Below are 12,084 nucleotides of genomic sequence, written 5' to 3' on the forward strand. Positions count from 1 at the left end.
TCCAATTCTGGTGAAAGGGATTCCCTTTGATGTTGGGTGGTGAAAGTTTGTGTTGGCCATCACTAAAGCAATACTAGTTGTGCCAGATCTCTGTTCAGTGAGGCACGTCAGCATCAGACAATGTTGTCCTCGTAAGGTCCAAAAAGTGGGTTATACTAAAATCTGGGTGTGAAGTGAATAACATGTTATTAAATGGATATACAAGGTGTTATAAAATATTAGTTGTAATCAATTTGTCCAATCTGTTGTCTGAACAAAGTACTCAATTATTTCTTCTTTGTTTAGTCCATCGATTCGGATGATGGGAAATGGTTCGACAATAATAATATGAAACGACTCCTAATGTTCCCTAAAACATGAAAAAAATAAGATTAATAACTATAAACTGTTCATATAGCAATGGACATTAATTGAATTACATTATTTCAGAACTTGAGCCAGCGTAATGTAACATTATAGAAGTAGTACATTAATAAACCTTGAAAATTTTTTTGAATTGCTTCGAGATGAATCAGCCTAGGGCTGAAAATCTCTTAAATAAAGATAATAATAATAATAATAAATTCATTGAATTGTGGTTTTACTAGTTTTATCTTCTTCTTGATCGCATCAACGTCCTCATTGGGACAGAACCTGCTTCTCAGCTTAGTGTTCTTATGAGAGCTTTCTTTGCCAAATCATATCGTGTGGCAGGTACGACGACACTTTGTGCCCAGGGAAGTCAAGGAAATTTCCATTACGAATTGATCCTGGACCGACCGGGAATCGAACCCAGACACCTTCACCGTGGCTTTGCTTTGTAGCCGCGGACTCTAACTACTCGGCTAAGGAAGGCCCCTTTACTAGTTTTATGTTTACCATCACATTAATATTTATTTATATCATGTTCCATAATATTGATCTATACTTACTTGTTGGTTTGCCAGCAGATCGGTCTGGGTCATCTCACTCAGGAAAACATACTAGGGGTAATCGGGGCAATATGGGCCACCTAAGGAAAACGCCATGAATGCATAAAAAGACTATAAACTGTTTTCTTCCATGTTATGTCGATGATTAATGTTATCATCAACTTGCAAATTATTTTAGGAACGTTTTGGAAAACCATGCTTTTCTGCGTGTTCATCAACCATATGGGGCGTTATGAGCCACCCAACGGGGCAGTATGAGCCACCTCATTCAATCATAAACAATGTAGAGACAGGATGTCTACTACCTGGAAAAACCTGGAAAACCTGGAATTCTCAGGGAATTTCGGCTACACTCAGGGAAATTATTTTGAAACAGTAATAGATGGTAGAATATGTGGTTTTTGTGACAAAAAATCTCCTCAACCATAAATTTTGTCGGCTGCGCCGCTATCAAAACGCTGAACATGTCAGTCCTTTTAACGATTTTTAATTAATCAATATAAAACATGTTTAGACAAGGATTTAGACCTTAAGGTTGTCAAATTGGTAAAATCAAGTAGGGTAGAAGCACCGGTTTTGGCCATACGCCAGTTGTAGCCATAGTGGATTATACACCGTTTTACATAGCCAATCAGCATGAAACCTTTTGTGTGCAGTAGATCACATTCATATGATAGAGCTACATTCATTTACTTGTCCAAATTGATTCAAAACATGAGAAAAACAATTAATTTTCCTTATAATTTTAACTCCCATGCACCCAATTTGGCCAGGGCACTCCTAATTTGGCCACTCTCATGAGAAATCAATGCAATTGGCCAATTTAGGAACCGAAGTTAAATCTCTGGCCGAAACTGGTTCCGTTGGCCTATATTGACCAACGGGATTTTCAAAGCGAAAAATGGTTTTGGCTCAGTTTTGATATTTTACACATATAATATGGATTGAAAGCTTGCATTTGATATATTTGTTGTATCAATACGGCTTCCCATTCAGTTTTTATTAACATTTTCTCTTAGGCTGGCCAAAACCGGTGCTTTTACCCTACAGTTTCAGTTGGGTGTCGTTCATGAGCAGTTGTTAAGTTGAAAACTTAAAAAAAATATATTTTTTCGCCTATTATACAAAATAAACACCTGGTGCAAGGTGGAGGCTTCAGAGAAACCTACAAAACCTATTAGACGATTATTTCACAAGCTCTTAAATATATTTTTCTCATGTCTTCAGAATGCTTCAGGATTTCTAGTAATTTCTCCAGTGATTTCTTTTTGAATACTTTCATAATTTTTTTCAAGGATGCTACATGCGATTTTTCAATGGATGCTTAGAAGAATTTCTTCGGGATTTGTTCCAAAAATCTTGAAGCGCTCTAACGCTTCCACAAAAGTTTATTCGTTTCGACACTTTTCCACAAAAACCTACAATAATTCCCAAGCCGATTTTTTCATTTATTCCAGGCATTTTCATAAGGATTTTTTTAAATGTTCATCCTCGATTACTTTCAGGAGTTGCTTAAAAGATTCTTCAGGCGTTATTCGATGATGTCTATTATAAACGTTTCAAAGAACTCCTCGATAAATTTGTTTCTAGGATTCCTCATTAAGTTCCTCCAGAAGTTTCTCTTGGAATGTCTCCAGCATATCATCAACATATTGTAGCTGCTTTGATATTTTTTGTGTAAATTTTCCCAATCTCCATAGATTTTTTTAAAACTTCATTCAAGGTTCAGGGATTTGGTCCAAATACTTCAATTAGTTTCTTCAAAACGTCTTGTAGAACATTATTTGGAGATAATATTTGTTTGTATTTTAGGATGAACTTCATCAAACATTTAGGAGGTCTTTTAGAGATCCTCGAAGGAATTCAAGGAAGTCGTACTTAGAACACACTTTCAAAATTCAACGCAGATTTTTTATTTTTTTCAAAACAATCTAAAAAAAATTGCTTGAAATTTTGATAAATAACTAGAAAATATATAAAGATTTCAACGAAAATTGTTCAAAAACCAAAATGGAGGAATTACTGTATGACTTTTTGAAGATACTCTAAACGGAAATGCTGGAGAATGTCCTAGAGAAATTAATGGAGTAATTTTTGGATGGATGATTCCTGATGTGGTTACCTTAGAAAAAATCCAGATTGAATTAATGAAAGTATAAAACAATTTTTTTGGAAGAATTATTTAGAATCTTCATGAAAAATTTCAGAACAAACTCCTGAAGAGATCTACGGAGTAATACGTGAAAGAAATATGTTCAATGTAGGGCCCATTCACAAATTTCATAACGCTAAAGGGGGTGGGTGAGTGTCCACATGACGTTACAGTTCATACAAAATTAGTAAAACGTTCATACAATAAGCGTTACAAAGGGTCAAAAATGTTCATTTTCAGCGTTATGAAATTTGTGAACAAACCCGTAGCAATCAAACGCTCATCTCGTGCTTCCTGTTAGGTATCTCTTATTATTCATAATATATGTGTGGTCTCGTTTTTTTAACTAGAAGTGTCTAAAGTAATAATTTCTAATACCATCATACTACCAGCCTTAATTTCCCCAGAGAAAAAATGCAAAACGCTCTCCAGAAAAATATTGTGGGTACGTCAATGAAGTCCATACATCTGAATCCCATTTTAAGAGAAAGGATATGAGAAAGGCCCTTTCAGATCATTGGATAAACATTCTTGATTTTTTTTCCTAGATAAATTTATTTTCGAAGATACTTTTTATTTGAAAAAACAAGTTTTTATTCATGACGAATTCCATGTCAAATCGGTCAGTCACAGAACTCGACCATCTTCGATTTGGATTAAATTTTGCACATTGTTTTGGCATGGAAAACACTTATTTCCATAGAAAAATTGATCATTTTGACTCAAGTGTAACTTTTGAAACTGGCTCACAATTTTTTGTATGCAACTTATTTGAAAAATTCTAACTCCAAAACTGTTGATTTTAGAGAAAAATGTTCTATGAAGAAGTTGTAGTAAACCATTTGGACTATAAGAAAAAAATATACACTGAAAAAATATTTTATTTATTTTCATCAAAAATTCAAAATTAAAACTTAAATTGTAAATTACACAAAAACCCCATTTTTAATATTTTTTTTCAATTTTTACCATAGAATCTTGATAGTAAACAGATGTTTGGGACAAAGTTTCACGATGGAGAAATTTTTAATAAAAAAGTTTTTCTAAGAACAACTTTTGGTCGATTTTCAAAATTTAGATTTTTTGTCAAAATAAAAACGTTCTGATGATACAATAAGCATCTGGAAATGATTCTAAGCCATAATGATTACATAAATAATTTCTTTGGAAGTAGTCATTTTCGAATTACATAAAGTTTTATGCAAAAAATATTGTTTAAATATTAAAATAGGTCATATTCATAAGTTGTTTGCGTTTCTCTACTAATAATATTACGTTTTTGAGAGTAAAGACCATCACTTACTTATTTTCCTTGAAGGAGAAACGTGAATAACTAATAAAAATAACCTATTATAATATTTAAATAATATTTTTTGCATTAAACTCGATATAATTCGAAAATGGCTTCTTCTAGAGAAATTATTCATATAAACATCATGGCTTAGAATCATTTCAGGATGCTTTCTGTATCATCAGAACATATTTATTTTGACAAAAAATCAAAATTTTGAAAATCGACCAAAAGTTGTTCTTAGAAAAACTTTTTTATTAAAAATTTCTCCATCATGAAACTTTGCCCCAAACATCTGTTTACTATCAAGATTCTATGGTGAAAATTTAAAAATTATTGAAAATGGGGTTTTTTGTGTAATTTACAATTTAAGTTTTATTTTTAAATTTTTGATGAAAATAAATAAAATAGTTTTTCAGTGTACATTTTTTTTCTTATAGTCCAAACGGTTCACCACAACTTATTCATAGAACATTTTTATCTAAAATCAACAGTTTCGGAGTTAGAATTTTTCAAATAAGTTGCATGCAAAAAAATGTAGGCCATTTTCAAAAGTTACACTTGAGTCAAAATGATCATTTTTTCTATGAAAAACACTTATTCTACCATACCAAAAACATGTGCAAAATTTAATCCAAATCGAAGACTATCGAGCACGATTTTTAATTTTTTCGACTCATTCTGGATGGAATTTTTTGATCATTTTTTCTATGAAAAACACTTATTCTACCATACCAAAAACATGTGCAAAATTTAATCCAAATCGAAGACTATCGAGCACGATTTATAATTTTTTCGACTCATTCTGGATGGAATTCCTATCATCTTAAATTAACCATTTGTATGTTTTGGAAAATTTCTTTAACCTGTAATTATTTTTTGAAACCTGGAAAACTCAGGGAATTCCATTTCTGTAAATCAGTAGACACCCTGAGAGAAAAGCTAATGATAAACAGTAAAATATTGGAAAGGAAATTCGAGTAGCTTTGTTCGAAATTATTAATTTTAACGGCTTATTTTGATAGATACATAACACATGGTAAATATACCATGTAATTCTAGTATTAAATTGCAACAATTAGTTCAACCTATTTTCTAGCTAATTGTTTCTCTTGTAATGGTGCACCAAGATGAATATACAGTGTTACACTAAAAGTGGAAAGATTTATTATTCAATGTTCGGTTTTTGAATCAATTTTTTTTAGAGTGTAAAACAGAATCAAATGTTTTATTTTTCTCTGTGTGCTACCGGCGCAGACGACAGGAGGTGTAGAAAGAAAGCGAGGGTTTGTGTAGATTTGGCGCGATGCGAACGGAAGTAGGAAGGAGAAAGGAAAGAAGGAAATCATAAAAAGTAGAAAATTCCGTCGAGTTAAGATGTGTTTGTTTTCGTTAAATAAAATTCTTAAAATACAGTCCACTTGCTTTTCGTCCCTGAACTATTCGAAGAACATTTTGGTCCGATCGTGCCGGATGTCGGATTAGTGGATGGAAGCAGATTAGATTCTCGATTCGTGCGCGGAACGAGAAAGAATCGACGCGAGTTTCGGCGGTTGCGACGGTCGAATCGCGAAGTGAATCCGATTGCATGCGTTGCATCGGATAGTGTTTTCCGACAAACGTGGTCGGAAATTGAATTCTGTTCCCGATTGAGTGGTCGAAGAAAGCTCCCGGATACTTGCGTGTTCCGGAAGTGTGAGCTGCTAATCGGACGGCAGAATACAACTTTGAAAAGTGGAGGTCAAGCCTCAACAAAGAAGAAGAGCGTGAAAATTGTGCGGTAGTGAGAAGAAGAACTAAAAGAACTATTCGCATGTAATGTTTTTGCGTTCTGGTAAAGTGAAGAAAGTGCTGTTTCCGTCGACGCCATTTTCAACCCCGACCGGTGAATTCAGTGTGCTTCGTAGTGTGCGTGAGCAGAAGGAGGAAGCTGAACAGCGGCAGAAAGAGAAGGAAATGGCGGAAAGTGTTGTTGCGTTGGAGCAGTGTTGCCACGCTGCAAGGTCGAAAGTGGTGCGAATAAAGTCGGCCATTTTGAATGCAGAGCAGGATCCGGAAAAGTTCACGCATCATGGCTTGAAACTGTATCTGAAGACGGTCGATTCTTCTTATGAGGAATACAACAATTTTCAGAATCGTATTTACCTCACCGATCCACAGAGGAGAGAAGAATTCGAGCCAAAATTCGTCGAATTTGAAGAGCTGTACGAGTTTGTTCGAATTTCCCTCTGTGAGATGATACAGCACTACGAAGACATCGAGAAGGCCATTGCGAACGAGGCAGCGTTGGAGCGAGATAAGCAGCTGCTGGCTGTGAAGTTCCAAGGTAATACTGTGGCAATCGGAGATCGTGCTGTATCCAGTGGCGTGCCAGAAAGCGTCGTGCCGTATAGAATGCCACCATCGTTGTTGTTGCAGCAAACACCATTGCCAACATTCGACGGCAAATACGAGCACTGGCACAAGTTCAAGGCGCGATTTTGAGATATTGTCGACTGGTGCACCCAGGATTCCCCGGCGACGAAACTCCATTATTTGGATAAGGCGTTGGTCGGAGAAGCGAAGGGGGCAATCGATGAGCAGACCCTCAACGATAACAACTACGAAGGTGCATGGAGAATTCTGGTCGAACGTTACGAGAACCTCTCGATGGTGATTCATGGCCACGTGACAAGGTTGCTGAACTTGAAGCAGATGGCCAAGGAGTCGTCAGTGGAACTGCGAACGTTGATCGACGACTGTACGAAGCGTGTGGAGTCCCTGGAGTTCCACAAGCTCAAGATGGACAAGATGTCTGAAGCTATCGTTATCACGTTGCTAGCGTCGAAGTTGGATCCGAGTACCCGAAGAAGCTGGGAAGCATCTTGTGAACACGGTAAGTTACCTGTGTATAAGGACACGATTGTATTCCTGCGAAAGCATTGCCATGTTCTGGAGCGATGTGAACAAAATGTCATGCCAATCAAGAGCAAGATCGTGCCGATGAAGACCCAGCCATCTATAATTACCAGTAAGACGCACACTGTGATGATTTCGAAGACGATCGATGGATGTCCCGTGTGCGGAAGTGCTCATTCGATTGATGCATGTGGAGCGTTCAAAAGGTTGAATGTTGACGAGCGGTATATGAAGGCGAAGCAACTGGGATTATGTTTCAGCTGCCTGCTACGAGGACATCGAACGGTAGCCTGCAAGAGCGGTAAAACGTGTCCAAATTGCTCGAAGAAACATCATGCACTGATGCATCCGGAAGAGAAGAAGCCTGTTTCAGTTGAATCCCCTCAGCCACCTGCGGCAGAGCAAGCAACGAGTTCCTCACATCCACTGACTGCAGCAAAGTGCACAATTCCAATCGAGCCAATGCAGCTGAAGCAGATTTTGTTGGCGACAGCTATCGTGATGGTGTATGATTCCAACGAAGTAGCGCACAAGTGCCGTGTGCTGCTGGATTCCGGAGCGATGGCAAACTTCATGTCAACCAGAATGGCGGAATTGTTGCGACTGCGAAAGGAGGGTGCCAACATCCCAATCGATGGAGTGAATGGGATGAAGACTGTCGTGAAGTACAGAGTGAACGCTAGAGTGGCATCAAGAACAACTGGTTTCCAATCATCGTTGGATTATCTGGTTGTGCCCCGAGTGACCGGTGCATTGCCGGCTTCTAAGATCGACCCACACAGCTGGCAGATTCCCAAGTCGGTGGAACTAGCAGATCCGCATTTCTACGAACCAGGTCGCATTGACATGCTACTCGGTGCGGAGCTGTTTTTCGAAGTGCTGCAAAAAGGTAAGATCAAATTGGCCCCGAATCTACCATTGTTGCAGGAGAGTCAGCTTGGATGGCTCGTTTCTGGACCAGTGTCCGACTCTGCGGTGATCGGAACCGTGAAGGTGTGTCAAGCTAGAAAATCGGTGGAAACCGAAGAGCAACTGTGCCAACTGCTGCGGCGGTTTTGGACTATCGACGAGTTTGGAGGTGATGCGTCGCCAAGGCCAGACGATAGATGTGAACTAAGTTTCCAGGAGACGCACAGTAGAACCAAGGATGGCCGTTATGTGGTAATGCTGCCATTCCGCGATAATGTTAAAGAGCTCGGAGAATCCCGGAACCAAGCGATGCGACGATTTTTGTCTCTGGAGCGTCGCTTAGAAGGTCAACCGGAGTTGAAGCAAATGTACGTTGATTTCATCAGCGAGTATCTGGCACTTGGCCATTGCCGAGTTGTGACGGATTCCGAATGCGATAGGCCTGAGTCTGTCTACTATCTTCCACACCACTGCGTGATTAAACCGGACAGCTCAACTACCAAGCTGAGAGTGGTGTTTCGACGCTTCGGCGAAGAGTAGTTCAGATTTGTCGTTGAACGATGTGATGGAGATTGGGCCCACAGTGCAAGAGTCACTCTTCAATGTGATATTGAGATTTCGCTTGCATAAATTCGTCTTCACCGCCGACATCCCGAAAATGTATCGGCAGGTGATGGTTCACGAGGCTCATCGAAAGTATCAGCGAATTCTGTGGAGAGAAACGAAAAATCAGCCAATGAAGGAGTTGGAGTTAAATACTGTTACTTACGGTACAGTTGCAGCGCCTTTCCTGGCGACACGATCGGTTGTCCAGTTGGCTAGAGACGAGCAAGAAGATTTCCCAGCGGCGAGCGAGGCAGTTGAGAAATGCTTTTACGTCGATGATGTGATGACTGGTGCTGACACGCTTAGCGATGCTAGGCAGCTCCAGCGAGATTTGATCGCACTATTGGATAGAGGTGGATTCCAGCTCCACAAATGGTGTGCGAATGATGAGGCGTTACTCGAGGACATTCCAGCTGATGCCAGGGAGAAGCAGATGAACTTCGAAGACTGCGAGATCAACGGAGTGATAAAAACTCTTGGCATTCTTTGGGATCCCTCCAGCGATGAATTCCTGTTCCACGTGAAGCCAATTAGCGATGGCTCTGAAGTTCCCACGAAGAGGTCAGTGCTGTCCGATATGTCAAAACTGTTCGATCCTCATGGCTTACTAGCACCGGTGGTACTCATCGCCAAACTGGTAATGCAACAGCTATGGCAACAGAACGTAGGATGGGATGACGCGATTCCAAAGGAGCAATTTCGTATATGGAACCGATTCAGATCCGAGCTTTGCTGTTTGAATTCCCTCCGGATCGATCGGCGGATTACTATTGACGATACGGTGGCTGTGGAGCTGCATGGATTTGCTGACGCTTCCAAGGTGGCGTACGGATGTTGCATCTATATGAGAAGCGTGAAGAGTGATGGTGCTGCAGAAGTTCGACTGATTTGTGGCAAGTCACGAGTTGCCCCAATGAAAGAACTACAACGAGACATCAAGGTGGACGCAACCCCTGATGAGATGACGATCCCGAGGCTAGAGTTATGCGCTGCGTTGCTGCTGGCTGAACAAGTGGATAAAGTGCGCGAAACCTTAGCATTAACAACCGCAAAGGTGGTGCTTTGGTCGGACTCGAAAATAGTGTTGAACTGGTTGAAACAAATGAAGCCAAATACCCCAGTGTTCGTACAAAACCGCGTAGTGAAAATAAGAAAACTTTTTGCGTGGCACACGTGGCACTATATTTCGACTCAGCACAACCCAGCGGATTTGGTGTCACGTTGTGTATTCCCTGAGGATTTAATGCGGTGTGAAGAATGGTGGTTTGGCCCAAATGTGATTCCTATTGTTGAAGACGATGAATGTGGTGTGGTGGAACCGGAAGAATATGCCCACCAAATTGTGACGACTTTGGTACCGGAACGTGATTCTGTAATACCGAAGAAACAACTTGAGCCGTACGAAGTGATCCTGAAGTTCAGCAGTTATCGAAAGCTGCAGCGTATTTTCGGGTACGTGGTTCGTTTCCTACACAACTGCCGCTTGAAGGGAAACAAGACGACGCGCAGAAGTGGTGCACTGAATAGTGAAGACTACACCGAAGCACAGAAGGCGATGGTGACCATTGTCCAGCTGGTGGTCTATAAGGAAGAAATCAGTTGTATCCAAGCCAATCAATCAGTGAAGGGAAAACTGCGCAATTTGAACCCAATCTACGACGACAACGAAAGGCTGCTGCGAGTTGGCGGTCGCATAAGGAACTCCGACCTGCCGAAAGACCAGAAGCACCCGATGATTTTGCCGGAGAATAACCACTTCACGGAGGTGCTAATAGAAGCGTTGCATCGTGAGCATCTTCATGTCGGTTTGAATGGACTACTTGCGGTGGTCCGACAGAAATTTTGGCCAGTGAACGCGAAGCGAACTATTCATCGAGTCCTGAGGAAATGTGTAGTTTGCTTCCGGACAAACCCCAGAGACGTACAGCAGTATATGGGCGATCTTCCGAGCTGCCGAGTGACTGCTGCCCAACCTTTCGCCAGGACTGGAATTGATTTCGCAGGACCATTCTTCATTAAGGTTGGACGAATGAGAGCTAAGGTGAAGGTGTACGTGTGTCTTTTCGTATGCATGTCTACCAAATCCATACATCTCGAACTGGTGAGCTCTTTGACGACTGATGGTTTCCTGGCAGCACTTCATCGATTTGCTAACCGACGAGGAAATCCATCTGAGCTAGAGTTTGTATCCTTTGACAGATACGCGTATTTCGACCTCAACTGTAAGGCCGTCTTCAGTGTCGTGTACTAGACTCGACTTAGTCGAGTCTAGTACACGACACTGAAGACGGCCTTACAGTTGAGGTCGAAATACGCGTATCTGTCAAAGGATACAAACTCTAGTGGAATTAAATGGTATAGTACTAAATTCGGTTTTTTCATCTACTTATAGGTATTCTACTAAACAGCTCGAAGATTTATTATCATCTGAGCTGTTCTCTGACAACGGAACTAATTTTCGGGGAGCAGATCGAGAACTTTCCGAACTGTTGAACCTGCTACAGTCTCAGGTGCTTGACGACAAAGTAAACGAGTTCTGCCAGCCCAGAGGAATCAAATGGAGCTTCAACCCTCCCAAGGCTCCACACCAGGGAGGTATTTGGGAAGCTAATATCAAATGCATGAAATCCCATTTGTGCAAGACACTAAACGAGAGCTATTTGACATATGAAGAGTTGAACACTTTATTGATCCAGATAGAAGGTGTATTGAACTCGAGACCTCTTGTGCAGCTGACGGATGATCCCTTGGATTACGAAGCGCTGAGCCCAGGACATTTCCTAGTTGGACGGGAATTGACGGCGATAGCAGAACCGCTGTACGATGATTTGAAGGAGACGAGCTTGTCACGATACCAGCTGGTGCAAAAACGAATGCAGCATTTTTGGCAACGGTGGTCGAATGAGTACGTGACGGGTCTTCAGAAGCGTAGCAAGTGGTACAAGGACCCTACGTTGCTGCGAACTGGATTGCTGGTAATTCTGAAGGAGGACAACATGCCACCCAAGACCTGGAAGTTGGGTCGCATTGTTGAAACGCATCCAGGTAAGGACGGAGTGGTACGTGTGGTTACGATCCGCACTAGCAACAGCATCTACAAGCAACCGACGACCCAGATCGCTGTGCTTCCCATCGATGACTGCACTGATCAAGCAGAGCCCAAGGAGAAGTGAGACCTTCGCCTCACCCGGGGGAGTATGTTACACTAAAAGTGGAAAGATTTATTATTCAATGTTCGGTTTTTGAATCAATTTTTTTTAGAGTGTAAAACAGAATCAAATGTTTTATTTTTCTCTGTGTGCTACCGGCGCAGACGA

General features: G+C 40.7%; 1 protein-coding gene across 1 annotated transcript in view; it reads left to right on the top strand.

Moving 5' to 3' along the window:
- Nucleotides 1–12,084, top strand: part of LOC5573778 (staphylococcal nuclease domain-containing protein 1) — a 39,888-nt gene that overhangs the window by 782 nt on the left and 27,022 nt on the right. The window lies entirely within an intron of this gene.

Source organism: Aedes aegypti, chromosome 2, assembly GCF_002204515.2.
Source record: "Aedes aegypti strain LVP_AGWG chromosome 2, AaegL5.0 Primary Assembly, whole genome shotgun sequence".
Lineage (NCBI taxonomy): Eukaryota > Metazoa > Arthropoda > Insecta > Diptera > Culicidae > Aedes > Aedes aegypti.